The sequence below is a fragment of the Pseudophryne corroboree genome, chromosome 6 (genome assembly GCF_028390025.1).
Source record: "Pseudophryne corroboree isolate aPseCor3 chromosome 6, aPseCor3.hap2, whole genome shotgun sequence".
Taxonomy (NCBI): Eukaryota; Metazoa; Chordata; class Amphibia; order Anura; family Myobatrachidae; genus Pseudophryne; species Pseudophryne corroboree.
The window spans coordinates 202485257-202507040 of NC_086449.1; the positions used below are offsets into that span (position 1 = coordinate 202485257).

A 21784-nucleotide genomic window follows, 5' to 3' on the forward strand; every position below is an offset into this window, starting at 1 on the left:
ACACGAGAGATATCAGACTAGATCGTTCACAAGGAAAACTATTAGACAAATGCTGTATTACGGATGCAGTGCAGGAACACAGCCTTTGCCGGTGGGCCATACATCTGAAACAGGCTAGAAGCTAATGTAAATAATTTGCACACAGAGCACCCAACAACCCAGTGCCAGCTACTGCTCCTGTGATGACCTCTTAGCATCTGCATGATTGCAAGTGCTTGGAGCATTTCCTAGACAGTGCAATAAGAGGTTAATCAATGGCTGGCCTCACCTACCTCAACCTATCCTTTCTCAGCCAGCCCAGGCCGCCCTCCTCCCATGTCCCACTCTCTACCCTGTCTGTGGGGTGACTCATCCCACTTCCCTGGAGTTCTTCGTAACCAGGCGCGCCCTCTAACCACATGGAGCTCCACCCTCTTTGCACATCCATTAGCCACCAAGGTTGTCATTTAGCCTGTTGCCATGTCGAGTAGGCAGGGTTGGCGCTAGTGTGTGACTGGCCGACACAGTTTGGATGACCGCTGCCATGGCAAGAAGACAGGTTCAGTGTACTACTCTAAATCAGGCCCAGTGTATGCACAAAGACACTGTTGCATTTGAGACCGACGGTATCAAAAATGTCTTGAAAAAGAAATGGGAGTTCATGGGCAGTTACTGGGAGGTGGCTTAGCGCATGTATGGAAATGGTCCGTGTTATGGGAGTTTCATGGGTGTACATAGATGCTCCACCACTCAAATAGGATGTCATACTCAGATGGAGTAAAGGTGGTGGTGGGGGGGCTGGTGAAAGTTTAGATGGTGCGTCTAAAGACACACCAATCAGTATTCAGGGCCTACAAACGCTGCCAGTGTGTCTCAGTCCTTGCACATATGGATGCTGGAATGTACACCAGGGTAGGGCTTTGTAGTGGTATTCTCATAAAATCACAGGTGGCTGCATTTCCATCCACCTGAGAACCCGGCCCTTTGGAAGATGGTCTAAAACACTGATGCCATGTTAAAGTAGCTTTTAAAGGTACATGGAGGATAACAGAACCCGCACACTGAAAGATGTTTTATTTTTGTCCATTAACATTTATATTAACCCTGTGAAAAGCCAGATCTGGCTCACAGAGACTAATCTAATTTTTGATAATCTTTTAGTAATTTCAGCACATCTCTGACAGCACTAGCACCTGGAATCAGTGGCGCAATATGGCATACACTGTACACAGGGCCGGTTCTAAGACTTGTGGCGCCCCGGGCAAAATATGAGGGCGTGGCTTCAATTGGGGGCGTGGTCACGACGCTGCAAGAAAATAAATAAATAAATAAAAAGAATACTTACCATCCCCGTTCCTGATCCAGACCCCCTCCGCCGGCGGCACCGCTCTTCTCCCCTCTCTCTTCTCTTCGATCTATGGGAGAGACGTTATTACGTCTCTCCCATAGAACAGCATAGACACTAGAGATGAGCGGGTTCGGTTCCTCGGAATCCGAACCCCCCCGAACTTCAGCCTTTTTACACGGGTCCGAGGCAGACTCGGATCTTCCCGCCTTGCTCGGTTAACCCGAGCGCGCCCGAACGTCATCAACCCGCTGTCGGATTCTCGCGAGGCTCGGATTCTATCGCGAGACTCGGATTCTATATAAGGAGCCGCGCGTCGCCGCCATTTTCACACGTGCATTGAGATTGATAGGGAGAGGACGTGGCTGGCGTCCTCTCCGTGTAGAATAGATTAGAGAGACACTTGATTTACTACTTGGGGAGCATTAGGAGTACTCAGTACAGTGCAGAGTTTTGCTGATAGTGACCAGTGACCACCAGTTTTATTTATAATCCGTTCTCTGCCTGAAAAAAACCGATACACAGTCACATACCATATCTGTGCTCAGCCTCAGTGTGCTGCATGATAATATCATCTATGTATATCTGACTGTGCTGAGTGCTCACTGCTCACACAGCTGAATTGTGGGGGAGACTGGGGTGCAGTTAATAGCAGGAGTACAGTGCACACTTTTGCTGCCAGTGTGACTGACCAGTGACCACCAGTATATTGTCTGCCTGAAAAAGTTAAACAAACACTCCTGTGGTGTTTTTTTTATTTATTCTATAAACGCATTCTGCTGACAGTGTCCAGCAGGTCCGTCATTCATTATATTATATAAATATTTACCTGCAGTAGTGTTATATTTTTTTTGTTCATCTCTATCATCTTTATCATCTCTATATTAGCAGACGCAGTACGGTAGTCCACGGCTGTGGCTACCTCTGTGTCGTCAGTGCTCGTCCATAATTGTATACCTACCTGTGGTGGTTTTTTTTTTTCTATCTTCTTCATACTAGTAGTTTAGGAGTCTGCTGACAGTGTCCAGCAGGTCCGTCATTATATTATATATACCTGCAGTAGTGATATATATATATTTTTTATATCATTATCATCTCTATACTAGCAGACGCAGTACGGTAGTCCACGGCTGTGGCTACCTCTGTGTCGTCAGTGCTCATCCATAATTGTATACCTACCTGTGGTGGGGTTTATTTTTCTATCTTCTTCATACTAGTAGTTTAGGAGTCTGCTGACAGTGTTCAGCAGGTCCGTCATTATATTATATATACCTGCAGTAGTGATATATATATATTTTTTATATCATTATCATCTCTATACTAGCAGACGCAGTACGGTAGTCCACGGCTGTAGCTACCTCTGTGTCGTCAGTGCTCGTCCATAATTGTATACCTACCTGTGGTGGGGTTTTTTTTCTATCTTCTTCATACTAGTAGTTTAGGAGTCTGCTGACAGTGTCCAGCTGGTCCGTCATTATATTATATATACCTGCAGTAGTGATATATATATATTTTTTATATCATTATCATCTCTATACTAGCAGACGCAGTACGGTAGTCCACGGCTGTAGCTACCTCTGTGTCGTCAGTGCTCGTCCATAATTGTATACCTACCTGTGGTGGGGTTTTTTTTCTATCTTCTTCATACTAGTAGTTTAGGAGTCTGCTGACAGTGTCCAGCTGGTCCGTCATTATATTATATATACCTGCAGTAGTGATATATATATATTTTTTATATCATTATCATCTCTATACTAGCAGACGCAGTACGGTAGTCCACGGCTGTAGCTACCTCTGTGTCGTCAGTGCTCGTCCATAATTGTATACCTACCTGTGGTGGGGTTTTTTTTTCTATCTTCTTCATACTAGTAGTTTAGGAGTCTGCTGACAGTGTCCAGCAGGTCCGTCATTATATTATATATACCTGCAGTAGTGATATATATATATTTTTTATATCATTATCATCTCTATACTAGCAGACGCAGTACGGTAGTCCACGGCTGTAGCTACCTCTGTGTCGTCAGTCACTCGTCATCCATAAGTATACTAGTATCCATCCATCTCCATTGTTTACCTGAGGTGCCTTTTAGTTGTGCCTATTAAAATATGGAGAACAAAAATGTTGAGGTTCCAAAAATAGGGAAAGATCAAGATCCACTTCCACCTCGTGCTGAAGCTGCTGCCACTAATAATGGCCGAGACGATGAAATTCCATCAACGTCGTCTGCCAAGGCCGATGCCCAATGTCATAGCACAGAGCATGTAAAATCCAAAACACAAAATATCAGTAAAAAAAGGACTCAAAAATCTAAAATAAAATCGTCGGAGAAGCGTTAACTTGCCAATATGCCATTTACCACACGGAGTGGCAAGGAACGGCTGAGGCCCTGGCCTATGTTCATGGCTAGTGGTTCAGCTTCACATGAGGATGGAAGCACTCAGCCTCTCGCTAGAAAAATGAAAAGACTTAAGCTGGCAAAAGCACAGCAAAGAACTGTGCGTTCTTCGAAATCACAAATCCACAAGGAGAGTCCAATTGTGTCGTTTGCGATGCCTGACCTTCCCAACACTGGACGTGAAGAGCATGCGCCTTCCACCATTTGCACGTCCCCTGCAAGTGCTGGAAGGAGCACCCGCAGTCCAGTTCCTGATAGTCAGATTGAAGATGTCAGTGTTGAAGTACACCAGGATGAGGAGGATATGGGTGTTGCTGGCGCTGGGGAGGAAATTGACAAGGAGGATTCTGATGGTGAGGTGGTTTGTTTAAGTCAGGCACCCGGGGAGACTCCTGTTGTCGGTGGGAGGAATATGGCCATTGACATTCCTGGTGAAAATACCAAAAAAATCAGCTCTTCGGTGTGGAAGTATTTCAACAGAAATGCGGACAACAGGTGTCAAGCCGTGTGTTGCCTTTGTCAAGCTGTAATAAGTAGGGGTAAGGACGTTAACCACCTCGGAACATCCTCCCTTATACGTCACCTGCAGCGCATTCATCATAAGTCAGTGACAAGTTCAAAAACTTTGGGCGACAGCGGAAGCAGTCCACTGACCAGTAAATCCCTTCCTCTTGTAACCAAGCTCACGCAAACCACCCCACCAACTCCCTCAGTGTCAATTTCCTCCTTCCCCAGGAATGCCAATAGTCCTGCAGGCCATGTCACTGGCAATTCTGACGAGTCCTCTCCTGCCTGGGATTCCTCCGATGTATCCTTGCGTGTAACGCCTACTGCTGCTGGCGCTGCTGTTGTTGCTGCTGGGAGTCGATGGTCATCCCAGAGGGGAAGTCGTAAGACGACTTTTACTACTTCCACCAAGCAATTGACTGTCCAACAGTCCTTTGCGAGGAAGATGATATATCACAGCAGTCATCCTGCTGCAAAGCGGATAACTGAGGCCTTGGCATCCTGGGCGGTGAGAAACGTGGTTCCGGTATCCATCATTACTGCAGAGCCAACTATAGACTTGATTGAGGTACTGTGTCCCCGGTACCAAATACCATCTAGGTTCCATTTCTCTAGGCAGGCGATACCGAAAATGTACACAGACCTCAGAAAAAGACTCACCAGTGTCCTAAAAAATGCAGTTGTACCCAATGTCCACTTAACCACGGACATGTGGACAAGTGGAGCAGGGCAGACTCAGGACTATATGACTGTGACAGCCCACTGGGTAGATGTATTGCCTCCCGCCGCAAGAACAGCAGCGGCGGCACCAGTAGCAGCATCTCGCAAACGCCAACTCTTTCCTAGGCAGGCTACGCTTTGTATCACCGCTTTCCAGAATACGCACACAGCTGAAAACCTCTTACGGCAACTGAGGAAGATCATCGCAGAATGGCTTACCCCAATTGGACTCTCCTGTGGATTTGTGGCATCGGACAACGCCAGCAATATTGTGTGTGCATTAAATATGGGCAAATTCCAGCACGTCCCATGTTTTGCACATACCTTGAATTTGGTGGTGCAGAATTATTTAAAAAACGAGAGGGGCGTGCAAGAGATGCTGTCGGTGGCCAGAAGAATTGCGGGACACTTTCGGCGTACAGGCACCACGTACAGAAGACTGGAGCAACACCAAAAACGCCTGAACCTGCCCTGCCATCATCTGAAGCAAGAAGTGGTAACGAGGTGGAATTCAACCCTCTATATGCTTCAGAGGTTGGAGGAGCAGCAAAAGGCCATTCAAGCCTATACAACTGACCACGATATAGGAGGTGGAATGCACCTGTCTCAAGCGCAGTGGAGAATGATTTTAACGTTGTGCAAGGTTCTGCAACCTTTTGAACTTGCCACACGTGAAGTCAGTTCAGACACTGCCAGCCTGAGTCAGGTCATTCCCCTCATCAGGCTTTTGCAGAAGAAGCTGGAGACATTGAAGGAGGAGCTAACACTGAGCGATTCCGCTAGGCATGTGGGACTTGTGGATGGAGCCCTTAATTCGCTTAACAAGGATTCACGGGTGGTCAATCTGTTGAAATCAGAGCACTACATTTTGGCCACCGTGCTCGATCCTAGATTTAAAACCTACGTTGTATCTCTCTTTCCAGCAGACACAAGTCTGCAGGGGTTCAAAGAACTGCTGGTGAGAAAATTGTCAAGTCAAGCGGAACGCGACCTGTCAACATCTCCTCCTTCACATTCTCCCGCAACTGGGGGTGTGAGGAAAAGGCTCAGAATTCCGAGCCCACCCGCTGGCAGTGATGCAGGGCAGTCTGGAGCGACTGCTGATGCTAACATCTGGTCCGGACTGAAGGACCTGACAACGATTACGGACATGTCGTCTACTGTCACTGCATATGATTCTCTCACCATTGAAAGAATGGTGGAGGATTATATGAGTGACCGCATCCAAGTAGGCACGTCAGACAGTCCGTACGTATACTGGCAGGAAAAAGAGGCAATTTGGAGGCCTTTGCACAAACTGGCTTTATTCTACCTAAGTTGCCCTCCCACAAGTGTGTACTCCGAAAGAGTGTTTAGTGCAGCCGCTCACCTTGTCAGCAATCGGCGTACGAGGTTACTTCCAGAAAATGTGGAGAAGATGATGTTCATTAAAATGAATTATAATCAATTCCTCCATGGAGACATTCACCAGCAGCAATTGCCTCCACAAAGTACACAGGGAGCTGTGATGGTGGATTCCAGTGGGGACGAATTGATAATCTGTGAGGAGGGGGATGTACACGGTGATGAACCGGAGGATGATGATGAGGTGGACATCTTGCCTCTGTAGAGCCAGTTTGTGCAAGGAGAGATTAATTGCTTCTTTTTTGGTGGGGGTCCAAACCAACCCGTCATTTCAGTCACAGTCGTGTGGCAGACCCTGTCACTGAAATGATGGGTTGGTTAAAGTGTGCATGTCCTGTTTATACAACATAAGGGTGGGTGGGAGGGCCCAAGAACAATTCCATCTTGCACCTCTTTTATCTTTCATTTTTCTTTGCGTCATGTGCTGTTTGGGGAGTGTTTTTTGGAAGGGCCATCCTGCGTGACACTGCAGTGCCACTCCTAGATGGGCCAGGTGTTTGTGTCGGCCACTAGGGTCGCTTATCTTAGTCACACAGCTACCTCATTGCGCCTCTTTTTTTTCTTCTTTGCGTCATGTGCTGTTTGGGGAGTATTTTTTGGAAGGGCCATCCTGCGTGACACTGCAGTGCCACTCCTAGATGGGCCAGGTGTTTGTGTCGGCCACTAGGGTCACTTATCTTAGTCACACAGCTACCTCATTGCGCCTCTTTTTTTTCTTCTTTGCGTCATGTGCTGTTTGGGGAGTATTTTTTGGAAGGGCCATCCGGCCTGACACTGCAGTGCCACTCCTAGATGGGCCAGGTGTTTGTGTCGGCCACTAGGGTCGCTTAGCTTACTCACACAGCTACCTCATTGCGCCTCTTTTTTTCTTTGCGTCATGTGCTGTTTGGGGAGTTTTTTTTGGAAGGGCCATCCTGCGTGACACTGCAGTGCCACTCCTAGATGGGCCAGGTGTTTGTGTCGGCCACTAGGGTCGCTTAGCTTACTCACACAGCTACCTCATTGCGCCTCTTTTTTTCTTTGCGTCATGTGCTGTTTGGGGCGTGTTTTTTGGTAGGGCCATCCTGCGTGACACTGCAGTGCCACTCCTAGATGGGCCAGGTGTTTGTGTCGGCCACTAGGGTCACTTATCTTAGTCACACAGCTACCTCATTGCGCCTCTTTTTTTTTCTTCTTTGCGTCATGTGCTGTTTGGGGAGTATTTTTTGGAAGGGCCATCCGGCCTGACACTGCAGTGCCACTCCTAGATGGGCCAGGTGTTTGTGTCGGCCACTAGGGTCGCTTAGCTTACTCACACAGCTACCTCATTGCGCCTCTTTTTTTCTTTGCGTCATGTGCTGTTTGGGGAGTGTTTTTTGGAAGGGCCATCCAGCGTGACACTGCAGTGCCACTCCTAGATGGGCCAGGTGTTTGTGTCGGCCACTAGGGTCACTTATCTTAGTCACACAGCTACCTCATTGCGCCTCTTTTTTTTCTTCTCTGCGTCATGTGCTGTTTGGGGAGTATTTTTTGGAAGGGCCATCCGGCCTAACACTGCAGTGCCACTCCTAGATGGGCCAGGTGTTTGTGTCGGCCACTAGGGTCGCTTAGCTTACTCACACAGCTACCTCATTGCGCCTCTTTTTTTCTTTGCGTCATGTGCTGTTTGGGGAGTGTTTTTTGGAAGGGCCATCCTGCGTGACACTGCAGTGCCACTCCTAGATGGGCCAGGTGTTTGTGTCGGCCACTAGGGTCACTTATCTTAGTCACACAGCTACCTCATTGCGCCTCTTTTTTTTTCTTCTTTGCAACATGTGCTGTTTGGGGAGTATTTTTTGGAAGGGCCATCCGGCCTGACACTGCAGTGCCACTCCTAGATGGGCCAGGTGTTTGTGTCGGCCACTAGGGTCGCTTAGCTTACTCACACAGCTACCTCATTGCGCCTCTTTTTTTTCTTTGCGTCATGTGCTGTTTGGGGAGTGTTTTTTGGAAGGGCCATCCTGCGTGACACTGCAGTGCCACTCCTAGATGGGCCAGGTGTTTGTGTCGGCCACTTGGGTCGCTGAGCTTAGTCACACAGCTACCTCATTGCGCCTCTTTTTTTCTTTGCGTCATGTGCTGTTTGGGGAGTGTTTTTTGGAAGGGCCATCCTGCGTGACACTGCAGTGCCACTCCTAGATGGGCCAGGTGTTTGTGTCGGCCACTTGGGTCGCTGAGCTTAGTCATCCAGCGACCTCGGTGCAAATTTTAGGACTAAAAATAATATTGTGAGGTGTGAGGTATTCAGAATAGACTGAAAATGAGTGGAAATTATGGTTATTGAGGTTAATAATACTTTGGGATCAAAATGACCCCCAAATTCTATGATTTAAGCTGTTTTTTAGGGTTTTTTGAAAAAAACACCCGAATCCAAAACACACCCGAATCCGACAAAAAAAATTCGGTGAGGTTTTGCCAAAACGCGTTCGAACCCAAAACACGGCCACGGAACCGAACCCAAAACCAAAACACAAAACCCGAAAAATTTCCGGTGCACATCTCTATTAGACACTAGAGGTCAATTATGACCCCTAGTGTCTGTGCCACTATGCTGTGCGGTGCGCGATGACGTCATCGCGCATCGCACAGCAAAGGTCCTCTACACGAAGGGAAACTAGACCGTAGCGTCTAGTTTCCCTTCATGGAGAGGACCTTTGCTGTGCGGTGCGCGATGACGTCATCGCGCACCATACAACTAAGGTCCTCTCAATGAAGGGAAACTAGACGCTACGCGTCTGGTTCCCTTCAAAGCTGGGGGGCACAGCAGGGCACTGCGGGGGCACAGTGGTGGATCTTGCCCTGGTGCGGCGCCCTCCGGATGGCGCCGGCGCCCTCCAGAAGGCGGCGCCCCGGGCAAAAGTACCGCTTGCCCGTGGCAAGAACCGCCACTGACTGTACAGTAACAGTGCTAGAAATATTAGTTATGGGGACATACTGATTATTATTATTTATCCTTTATTTATATGGCTCCACAAGAGATCTGCAGCACCCATTACACAGTACATAATCAAATGAGCAAACAAGAAAACAGCACTTACAGTACAAGACAATATAGGACAGGTATAGAAGACCCGGGGTTAGGTGCCATCAAAGGGAGTATGGAGTATAAAAATAAGAATTTACTTACCGATAATTCTATTTCTCGGAGTCCGTAGTGGATGCTGGGGTTCCTGAAAGGACCATGGGGAATAGCGGCTCCGCAGGAGACAGGGCACAAAAAGTAAAGCTTTACGATCAGGTGGTGTGTACTGGCTCCTCCCCCTATGACCCTCCTCCAAGCCTCAGTTAGGATACTGTGCCCGGACGAGCGTACACAATAAGGAAGGATTTATGAATCCCGGGTAAGACTCATACCAGCCACACCAATCACACCGTACAACCTGTGATCTAAACCCAGTTAACAGTATGATAACAGAGGAGCCTCTGAAAGATGGCTCCCTACAACAATAACCCGAATTAGGTAACAATAACTATGTACAATTATTGCAGATAATCCGCACTGGGGATGGGCGCCCAGCATCCACTACGGACTCCGAGAAATAGAATTATCGGTAAGTAAATTCTTATTTTCTCTGTCGTCCTAGTGGATGCTGGGGTTCCTGAAAGGACCATGGGGATTATACCAAAGCTCCCAAACGGGCGGGAGAGTGCGGATGACTCTGCAGCACCGAATGAGAGAACTCCAGGTCCTCCTTAGCCAGGGTATCAAATTTGTAGAATTTTACAAACGTGTTCTCCCCCGACCACGTAGCCGCTCGGCAGAGTTGTAATGCCGAGACCCCTCGGGCAGCCGCCCAAGAAGAACCCACCTTCCTTGTGGAGTGGGCTTTTACCGATTTTGGCTGTGGCAGGCCTGCCACAGAATGTGCAAGCTGAATCGTACTACAAATCCAGCGAGCAATAGTCTGCTTAGACGCAGGAGCGCCCAACTTGTTGGGAGCATATAGTATAAACAGTGAGTCAGATTTCCTGACTCCAGCTGTCCTTGAAATGTATATTTTTAAAGCTCTGACAACGTCCAACAACTTGGAGTCCTCCAAGTCGCTTGTAGCCGCAGGCACTACAATAGGCTGGTTCAGATGAAATGCTGACACCACCTTAGGGAGAAAATGCGGACGAGTCCGCAGTTCTGCCCTGTCCGAATGGAAAATCAGATATGGGCTTTTGTAAGATAAAGCTGCCAGTTCTGACACTCTCCTGGCCGAAGCCAGGGCTAGTAGCATGGTCACTTTCCATGTGAGATATTTCAAATCCACAGTTTTTAGTGGTTCAAACCAATGAGATTTGAGAAAATCCAAAACAACATTGAGATCCCACGGTGCCACTGGAGGCACCACAGGGGGCTGTATATGCAGCACTCCCTTAACAAAAGTCTGGACTTCAGGAACTGAAGCCAATTCTTTCTGGAAGAAAATCGACAGGGCCGAAATTTGAACCTTAATAGATCCCAATTTGAGACCCATAGACAATCCTGATTGCAGGAAATGTAGGAATCGACCCAGTTGAAATTCCTCCGTCGGAGCACTCCGATCCTCGCACCACGCAACATATTTTCGCCAAATGCGGTGATAATGTTGCGCGGTTACTTCCTTCCTTGCTTTAATCAAAGTAGGAATGACTTCTTCCGGCATGCCTTTTTCCTTTAGGAGCCGGCGTTCAACCGCCATGCCGTCAAACGCAGCCGCGGTAAGTCTTGAAACAGACAGGGACCCTGCTGAAGCAAGTCCCTTCTCAGAGGTAGAGGCCACGGATCTTCCGTGATCATCTCTTGAAGTTCCGGGTACCAAGTCCTTCTTGGCCAATCCGGAACCACTAGTATCGTTCTTACGCCTCTTTGCCGTATAATTCTCAATACTTTTGGTATGAGAGGCAGAGGAGGAAACACATACACCGACTGGTACACCCAAGGCGTTACCAGCGCGTCCACAGCTATTACCTGCGGATCTCTTGACCTGACGCAATACCTGTCCAGTTTTTTGTTGAGGCGAGACGCCATCATGTCCACCATTGGTCTTTCCCAACGGGTTACCAGCATGTGGAAAACTTCTGGATGAAGACCCCACTCTCCCGGGTGAAGGTCGTGTCTGCTGAGGAAGTCTGCTTCCCAGTTGTCCACTCCCGGGATGAACACTGCTGACAGTGCTATCACATGATTCTCTGCCCAGCGAAGAATCCTTGCAGCTTCTGCCATTGCACTCCTGCTTCTTGTGCCGCCCTGTCTGTTCACATGGGCGACTGCCGTGATGTTGTCCGACTGGATCAACACCGGTTTTCCTTGAAGCAGAGGTTCTGCCTGGCTTAGAGCATTGTAGATTGCTCTTAGTTCCAGAATGTTTATGTGAAGAGACGTTTCCAGGCTCGACCACACGCCCTGGAAGTTTCTTCCTTGTGTGACTGCTCCCCAGCCTCTCAGGCTGGCGTCCGTGGTCACCAGGATCCAATCCTGTATGCCGAATCTGCGGCCCTCCAATAGATGAGCACTCTGCAACCACCACAGAAGAGATACCCTTGTCCTTGGAGACAGGGTTATCCGCTGGTGCATCTGAAGATGCGACCCTGACCATTTGTCCAACAGATCCCTCTGGAAAATTCTTGCGTGGAATCTGCCGAATGGAATTGCTTCGTAAGAAGCCACCATTTTTCCCAGGACTCTTGTGCATTGATGTACAGACACCTTTCCTGGTTTTAGGAGGTTCCTGACAAGTTCGGATAACTCCTTGGCTTTTTCCTCCGGGAGAAAAACCTTTTTCTGAACCGTGTCCAGAATCATCCCTAGGAACAGCAGACGTGTTGTCGGAATTAACTGGGATTTTGGAATATTCAGAATCCACCCGTGCTGTTTTAGCACTTCTTGAGACAGTGCTAATCCCATCTCTAGCTGTTCTCTGGACCTTGCCCTTATTAGGCGATCGTCCAAGTATGGGATAATTAATACGCCTTTTCTTCGAAGAAGAATCATCATCTCGGCCATTACCTTGGTAAAGACCCGAGGTGCCGTGGACAATCCAAACGGCAGCGTCTGAAACTGATAGTGACAGTTCTGTACGACGAACCTGAGGTACCCCTGGTGTGAGGGGTAAATTGGAACGTGGAGATACGCATCCTTGATGTCCAAGGATACCATAAAGTCCCCTTCTTCCAGGTTCGCTATCACTGCTCTGAGTGACTCCATCTTGAACTTGAACTTCTTTATGTACAGGTTCAAGGATTTCAGATTTAGAATAGGTCTTACCGAGCCATCCGGCTTCGGTACCACAAATAGAGTGGAATAATACCCCTTTCCTTGTTGTAAAAGAGGTACCTTGACTATCACCTGCTGAGAGTACAGCTTGTGAATGGCTTCCAAGACCGTCACCCTGTCGGAGGGGGACGTTGGTAAAGCAGACTTCAGGAAACGGCGAGGTGGATCCGTCTCTAGTTCCAACCTGTACCCCTGAGATATTATCTGCAGGATCCAGGGATCTACCTGCGAGTGAGCCCACTGCGCGCTGAAATTTTTGAGACGACCCCCCACCGCCCCCGAGTCCGCTTGAGAAGCCCCAGCGTCATGCTGAGGCTTTTGTAGAAGCGGGGGAGGGCTTCTGTTCCTGGGAAGGAGCTGCCTGTTGCAGTCTCTTCCCCCTTCCTCTGCCTCGTGGCAGATATGAATATCCCTTTGCTCTCTTGTTTTTAAAGGAACGAAAGGGCTGCGGTTGAAAAGTCGGTGTCTTTTTCTGTTGGGGAGTGACTTGAGGTAAAAAGGTGGATTTCCCGGCTGTAGCCGTGGCCACCAAATCCGATAGACCGACACCAAATAACTCCTCCCCTTTATACGGCAAAACTTCCATATGCCGTTTTGAGTCCGCATCACCTGACCACTGTCGCGTCCATAAACTTCTTCTGGCCGAAATGGACATAGCACTTACCCGTGATGCCAGTGTGCAAATATCCCTCTGTGCATCACGCATATAAAGAAATGCATCCTTTATTTGCTCTAAAGACAGTAAAACATTGTCCCTATCCTGGGTATCAATATTTTCAATCAGGGACTCTGACCAAGCTACCCCAGCACTGCACATCCAGGCTGTCGCTATAGCTGGTCGTAGTATAACACCTGTATGTGTGTATATACTTTTTTGGATATTTTCCATCCTCCTATCTGCTGGATCTTTAAGTGCGGCCGTCTCAGGAGAGGGTAACGCCACTTGTTTTGATAAGCGTGTGAGCGCCTTGTCCACCCTAGGAGGTGTTTCCCAGCGCGCCCTAACCTCTGGCGGGAAAGGGTATAAAGCCAATAACTTCTTTGAAATTAGCATTTTTTTATCGGGGGCAACCCACGCTTCATCACACACCTCATTTAATTCATCTGATTCAGGAAAAACTATAGGTAGTTTTTTCACACCCCACATAATACCCTGTTTTGTGGTACCTGTAGTATCAGCAATATGTAACGCCTCCTTCATTGCCAAAATCATATAACGTGTGGCCCTACTGGAAAATACGGTTGATTCATCACCGTCGCCACTGGAATCAGTGCCTGTGTCTGGGTCTGTGTCGACCGACTGAGGCAAAGGGCGTTTTACAGCCCCTGACGGTGTTTGAGGCGCCTGGACAGGTGCTAATTGATTGTCCGGCCGTCTCATGTCGTCAAACGACTGCTTTAGCGTGTTGACACTATCCCGTAATTCCATAAATAAAGGCATCCATTCTGGTGTCGACCCCCTAGGGGGTGACATCCCCATATTTGGCAATTGCTCCGCCTCCACACCAATATCGTCCTCATACATGTCGACACACACGTACCGACCCACAGCAGACACACAGGGAATGCTCTTAAAGAAGACAGGACCCCACTAGCCCTTTGGGGAGACAGAGGGAGAGTTTGCCAGCACACACCAAAAAGCGCTATATATGACAGGGATAGCCTTATAATAAGTGCTCCCTGTATAGCTGCTTTAATAATATAATTTTGCCACAATTTTGCCCCCCCTCTCTTGTTTTACCCTGTTTCTGTAGTGCAGTGCAGGGGAGAGCCTGGGAGCCTTCCTGACCAGCGGAGCTGTGTGAGGAAAATGGCGCTGTGTGCTGAGGAGATAGGCCCCGCCCCTTTTTCGGCGGGCTCGTCTCCCGCTCTTTAGTGGATTCTGGCAGGGGTTAAATATCTCCATATAGCCCCCGGAGGCTATATGTGAGGTATTTTTAGCCAAAATAGGTTTTCATTTGCCTCCCAGGGCGCCCCCCTCCCAGCGCCCTGCACCCTCAGTGACTGCCGTGTGAAGTGTGCTGAGAGGAAAATGGCGCACAGCTGCAGTGCTGTGCGCTACCTTAAGAAGACTGAGGAGTCTTCTGCCGCCGATTCTGGACCTCTTCTCGTTTCAGCATCTGCAAGGGGGCCGGCGGCGAGGCTCCGGTGACCATCCAGGCTGTACCTGTGATCGTCCCTCTGGAGCTAATGTCCAGTAGCCAAGAAGCCAATCCATCCTGCACGCAGGTGAGTTCACTTCTTCTCCCCTAAGTCCCTCGTTGCAGTGATCCTGTTGCCAGCAGGACTCACTGTAAAATAAAAAACCTAAGCTAAACTTTTCTAAGCAGCTCTTTAGGAGAGCCACCTAGATTGCACCCTTCTCGGCCGGGCACAAAAATCTAACTGAGGCTTGGAGGAGGGTCATAGGGGGAGGAGCCAGTACACACCACCTGATCGTAAAGCTTTACTTTTTGTGCCCTGTCTCCTGCGGAGCCGCTATTCCCCATGGTCCTTTCAGGAACCCCAGCATCCACTAGGACGATAGAGAAATAGTATAAGTAAAAAAGGAAAGGCACATGAGGAAAGAAGGCCCTGCTCTTGCGAGCCTACAATCTAAAAGTTGAGGGGCTAACAGACCGGGGTGACACAGAAGGGGTAGACAGTGAGCATAGACAAGAGGGTTAGGAGGAGAGTTGGCTGGTGGGCAGTCGTACAGGGACATCTGCCACTCTGTTAGTCAGGAGAATTGCAAGAGCGTGGTGGTGTGTTAAAAGACCAGGCAGTTTAGATCCAGTTTTGCCTCACCCCTTATTTGTTGCAGAAATCTGGACTGGCCCATAGGAAACATCACTGTAAGGGAGTGTGCAAAGACTTTGGCCCTTACACTGTAAGTTCATGTAGTCTGACATAGAGCCATGAGCTTGTTTAGAGCAATGAGCCTGTCAAAGTTAGAGCGATTAAAGCAACTCTCGCTTTTACACGGCCCTCGACATGCCTCCTCCCATAATTGGACCAAAACATTTTGCTGAATGTATCACTCAATCAGCGCTGTAACAGGACAGCAGTGCACCCTGTGCTATCACTTCCCCCGAAACATGTAAGTCATGATGTCAAACCTAGGGAGCGGGACTGCAAGATCCAGAAAGTACAGCACTGCCTGAAGTGCCTTGGTTATGTCTAAATCCAAGTTGGCTAAAGGACCTCTGGCATCATCAGGGGAAGGAGCAAGGCGCGAACATGGTACCAGAAATGTACCCTAGCGGGCTCGCTTCACTCGCCATGCTTCGGGCTCAGTGGCTCGCTCCTTTTCGCTCGCCACCAAGTTACTAAAGGGAGTAGTTGTTGGAATGGATAGTGAAAGTACTATCCCGCCGGCCTTGCTCCTCCCCCTGATTTCAGAGGTCCTTTAGCCCACATGGATCTAGCATCTACCAATTGTCCCTAGGAAGCTCCGGGCATCTATACAAGCTGTAGGGAAAGTGTTCTGTGTGGCATACCTCCCGATATGACCCTCTCCAGGACAGGGCCGTCTTTTCATATGGGCTCAATGGGCTCTTGCCCAAGGGCCCCAGGAGTAAAAGGCTGATAGCTGAGGGTCCCCTCTTTCCAGGGGTACCAGATTTTTGAAAATCGTCCCTAGGGAACAAGAGATATCCGACTACAAAGCAGTGGTCCCCATGCAAGCCTGTTAATTGTTCTTCCCAGCCAGATATCTCGGGTTCTGTCTGACTTAGCATTTTTCTGAGGATATACTCCAAAAGCTGTGACTCTCCACTTTCAGTGGATTCTGGCAGCTTGTCTCTACTGTGCCCAGAACCAGAAATATCAGCCTTCAAGCAGCTGGTCCGATTCTGGCGCCGGTATGCTGGTCGCCGGGACCCCGACCGCCGGCAACCAGAAGACCACCCGCTGGTCCCTGCTACAGCTCCACACGCCTAATATGCAGTTTTAGATCTTTGTTGGGGGATTGCTCTGGCTCCTGAAGTCTGATCTCCAAGTCCCCAGTATCTCCTGAAAGGTGGGAACTAGTTTTTTTTATCCCATTAAAGCTAATAAATCTATTTCCAGGAACTGGGGATATCTGCAGTAAAGCAAGCTGCCCTGACCCCCGGAAAATGATGAATATTAAGCCCACTCCACTATCAACCCCTCCCCTGTGTATTAAACACCCCCTACCACCCTGGAAGTCATGTACCAGGGCCCCTTCATTCAGCACAATGTCCCCTTCTACAGTTTAGTGTTCTCCTTCCTGCCCCATTTGTGCAGTAAAGGAGTAATTAGCAGAAATTATTTCTTCAGGTCCTACATGCTGAGCGAAAGATAGAACCCCCCTACCCCCCGCGGGACATCAAAGCTGCCGCTGACAGCACCTCCAACCCCTACCACTGATGGGTGGGTAGGGGCCCCAGTGCATTGCTGTGCCCAGGGGCCTACACTGCTGTTAAGACGGCTCTGCTCCAGGAGGGACAGAATGCTCTGCGCTGGGATTTCCCTCTTAATTTATGATTACCATCACCTGTGGTGAAATACCTTTCTTATCCATTAACTTGTTTAAAACAGGTGATGGATCTCAAAAATTAAGAGAAAGGTCCAGACGCAGAGCATTGTGTCCCTCCTGGAGGGGCTCATGTTGGGAGGTATGGTATGGATCCACAACAGCGATACTGCCTGCATGGTTCCATTCCAAACATCTTGCTAGCCAGATTTAGGGGCTGTGAGGCAGCGATGCTGCCTCCAGTGCCCTGTGCCCTGTGTGACGGTACTCGCACACCCCTAGCTATGGCCCTGCACCATACTTCCCTATTCTCCGGAACAGCCACATAGCTCCCAAAAATCGGATGGCACTCACACACTCCCGGAGGAATTGGCAAGTCTCCCAATATCAGCTGCACTTTGGAGCTGGCCGCCCACTTAGCGAGTGAAGTGGACGGTCTGGACGACCGATGACACGATTCTTGCTGAATCACATTATCGTAGCCACGCCCCCTGCCATATAATGCTGGTAATCTCGGCATTGTATAGCAGGGCGTGGCTCCAATGACACCACCGTGGCCCCCTTACCGCCTGTTTTGCCATGCCACGCCCCCACCCCCTGTGATGCATCACAACCCCGCACCGCCAACCTGACTGCTCTCCCCTGGAGGGGGGGGGGGGGGGGGGGGAGGAGGGATATTGTCAGGACTTCTCCTTTAAATTCTGCAGTCACAGAGGGAGATGTTAATAAACAAAACACATCTATTTAGATATATTCACACACATGTGCTGTGCTGTTACAGTGTGGGCCTCTCTCTGCCAAACAGCTGCCATGTTCTTGCAGGAGAGACAGGTGTCAGCCAGATTAATCTCACAGAACCATCCTGTGGAAAGCAGACTGTTTTTTCCCGGCCCAAAGCTGCCAAGATTTTCTTTCATAAAAATGACTGTCTTGGCAGCAAAATCAGGTGTCTGACATTCCTGACTGAAGAGGAGACCAATGGTGACAGCAGCAGCCTCAGTGTATCCGCCCAACATCTACGTTTTTTGCAGAAACTTTCCAAACATCTCTCAAGCTGACGTTTATACAGAATTTTCCTTTAAATCTTGTTTATGTGCAACCAAAGACAAGTGTCCTTTTGTAATGTGCTTGCATAGTTACTTTCAGCTCATACATCTGTGCTTGACAACAGAAATTTTCCACACAGAATATAAATGAAGTCAACTATCATATGAACATGGTATATTGTTTACTCACAATGGAGACAATCATTTTGTGGCTTGAATCAGAAATTTTTAGCCTAGCTTGTTACAAGTCCTCATCATCTTTGAGTACTTGCACCTATCCCATACTCAGAGGTGTAGATAGATGCTATGGTGCCCGAAGTAAGGGTATGTCTGAATTGGGCGCCTAAGCAATATGTGGGGGCATATTACATTTAAAAAGAAAAAATATTTAAAATTCTAAATTGGTGATAGGGCCGGTTCTAGATCTTGTGGTGCTCAGGGAGAAAGTTTCCTTTGGGTGCCCCCCATGTTTAAAATATGGACAGTGCGCGCCAAAGGTGCACACCTAAAATGGCTTTATGGGGAAGGGGCATGGCCACAGAATAGTAATTTACATTACACCGCACAGTAGTGTTCGTTATTCACATTACACCACACAGTAGTACCCCTTATACACGTTACGCCACAGTAGAGCCCCTTATACATGTTACGCAATGGTAGAACCCCTTATTCATGTTATGCCATGGTAGAGCCCCTGATACACGTTACTCCACAGTAGAGCCCCTTATACATGTTACGCAATGGTAGAGCCCCTTATTCATGTTATGCCATGGTAGAGCCCCTGATACACGTTACTCCACAGTAGAGCCGCTATGCAAGTAGCTGTATTTAACTATTTACTTGTTTAATTCAAATAAATTAAAAACACTATGTATGCCCAGACTGACCTGACCTCACAACCCCCCAATCCCTTAATAAAAATAATGCCCCAAATGTGATCTCCCAAAGACCTGATAAACTCCTCCATCTCTCAATTAAAATATTGCCCCAAAACTGACCCTCCCCAGATCTGATAATCTCCCAATGCCTCAGTGAAAATAATGCCCCAAATATGACCCCCACACACACCCGAACCCTCCCCCCAATCTCTCAATGAAATAATGCACCAAAACTGCCCTCCCCCGACTTGATATTCACCCAATGCCTCAATGAAAATAATTCCCTAAAACTGCCACCCCAGACCTGATAATTCCACTATGCCTCAATGAAAATAATGTCCTAGAATTGTCTAAGGGGCAGAGAGAGCTGCTCCGTAGCAACAGCTGGGGCAGAGAGAGGTGCTGCAGCATCAATGTAAAGAGAGGTGCTGCAGTAGCTGGGGCAGAGTGAGGTGTTGCAGCATCAATGTAGAAAGAAATGCTGCAGCAGCTGCGGCAGGGAGAGGTGCTACACCAGCCGGGGCAGAGAGAGTTTCTACAGAAGCCGGAGCAGAAAGAAGTGTTGCTGCAGCTAGGGCAGAGAGAGCTGCTGCAGTATCTGAAGTAGAGACATGTGCTGCAGCTTCCAGGAAAGAGCGAGGTGCTGCAGCAGCCTGATAAACAGAGGGCCTAATTCAGACCTGATCGCTAGGCTGCGTTTTCGCATTGGTCCGCAGCGCCGGGGAGCGCTGGGCAGCGACAGGATGGTGTGAGAAAAGCGATCGCATGGACAATCGCAAGGTGACTGACCAGAGAGGTTCTGCAGAAGCTGGGGCAGAAAGAGGTGCTGCAGCAGTTAGTGCAGAGAGAGCTGCTACAGCATCTGAAGTAGAGACGTGTGCTGCAGCTACCAGGAAAGAGAGAGTAGCTGCAGCAGCCAGGCCAGAGAGTGGTGCTGCAGGACAGAAGTAACCCTGCTGCACAGCTACAAGCAGACAGTGAGACATATAAAGAGGGTGGGCAGAGCTCCGGCGTGTGCCAGCTGTCAGTGTCTCCTGCTGTCGCCTCTGGCCTGCCTTTTCCCCACCTACTCTCCGAGTCCAAGTCAGTGTGCTCGGAGACTTGGAGTGGCTGCCAGTACAGTGGTTCGCGGGAAAGGGGAATATGACGGGCGTCAGCGCGTTCTCTAACTTTTTTGGTGCCCAGAGCTCGCACTCCATCGGAGCCACCCTCACTACACCCCTGGGTACTGTATAGATACATACTTGCCAATCGGCTTCTAACTGTCATTTTTCAAACACAGCCTGTGGCATGGCAGTTAGGAGCCGGTTGGTTGGTACTTTATCTCCAGCGACTTTATCTCCATCCAAGGCTTAGTAAATAGACCCCTTAATCTCTGTCCACTTTATCTCTCTCCAAGGCTTAGGACATAGAAACCACAGTACACTATGTGATAATGTTGTGTCTGACCCCTACATGTTTGGAAAGGGATGTAGAAATTGGAACATTGATCAAAATCTGAAAAAAAGCTTTTTTTCTGGAGTTTAAGGGGTATATGCAATTGCGGTCGAATTCGCGGCAATTATCGCCGTTTTTTAATTCGACCAAATTCGCCAGGTGAATCCCGGCAGGTGCCTGCCGGGATTCACCATATTCAATGAAAAACGGATTCGCCAGAATCGCGGGCGAAAATCGGCCGATTTGGCGGATTTTGCCGCGATTTTAAAAAACGGGAAAAAAACGTGAAAAACCCGAAAAAAAAATGGCGTGGGGTCCCCCCTCCAAAGCATAACCAGCCTCGGGCTCTTTGAGCTGGTCCTGGTTCTAAAAATGCAGGGGAAAAATTGGCCAGGGATCCCCCGTATTTTTAAAACCAGCACCGGGCTCTGCGCCTGATGCTGGTGCCAAAAATACGGGGGACAAAAAGAGTAGGGGTCCCCCGTATTTTTAACACCAGCATCGGGCTCCACTAGCTGGACAGATAATGCCACAGCCGGGGGTCACTTTTATGCCGTGCCCTGCGGCCGTGGCATCAAATATCCAACTAGTCACCCCTGGCCGGGGTACCCTGGGGGAGTGGGGACCCCTTCAATCAAGGGGTCCCCCCCCCCCAGCCACCCAAGGGCCAGGGGTGAAGCCCGAGGCTGTCCCCCCCCATCCAATGGGCTGCGGATGGGGGGGCTGATAGCCTTTGTGATAATAAAAAGATATTGTTTTTTCCATTAGTACTACAAGTCCCAGCAAGCCTCCCCCGCAAGCTGGTACTTGGAGAACCACAAGTACCAGCATGCGGGAGAAAAACGGGCCCGCTGGTACCTGTAGTACTACTGGAAAAAAAATACCCAAATAAAAACAGGACACAGACACCGTGACTTGTACAACTTTATTACATACTGCCGACACACACATACTTACCTATGTTGACACGCCGACTGCCACGGTCGCCGACGATCCGAGGGTACCTGTGAAAAAATTATACTCACCTTCCAGCGTCCAGAGGTACATCCACGTCCAGAGGTAAATCCACGTTCTTGGCAAAAAAACAAACCGAACACCGATCCATACCGGACTAGAAAGGGGTCCAATGTTTTCACATCAGACCCCTTTCTCCCGAATGCCGGGACATCACGTGACTCCTGTCACTGACGTCCCTTCAGCCAATCAGGAAGCGCTACTTCCGTGGCGCTCACCTGATTGGCTGTCCGCTGTCTGTACTGTGACAGCGCATCGCAAAGCCGCTCCATTACTTTCAATGGTGGGAACTTTGCGGGTAGCGGTGGGGTCACCCGCCGGT

General features: G+C 48.9%; 1 protein-coding gene across 2 annotated transcripts in view; it reads right to left on the reverse strand.

Moving 5' to 3' along the window:
- The window catches only part of PLEKHO2 (pleckstrin homology domain containing O2), a 230253-nt gene that overhangs the window by 19938 nt on the left and 188531 nt on the right, over positions 1 to 21784 (reverse strand). The gene's annotated exons all lie outside the window — the stretch shown is intronic.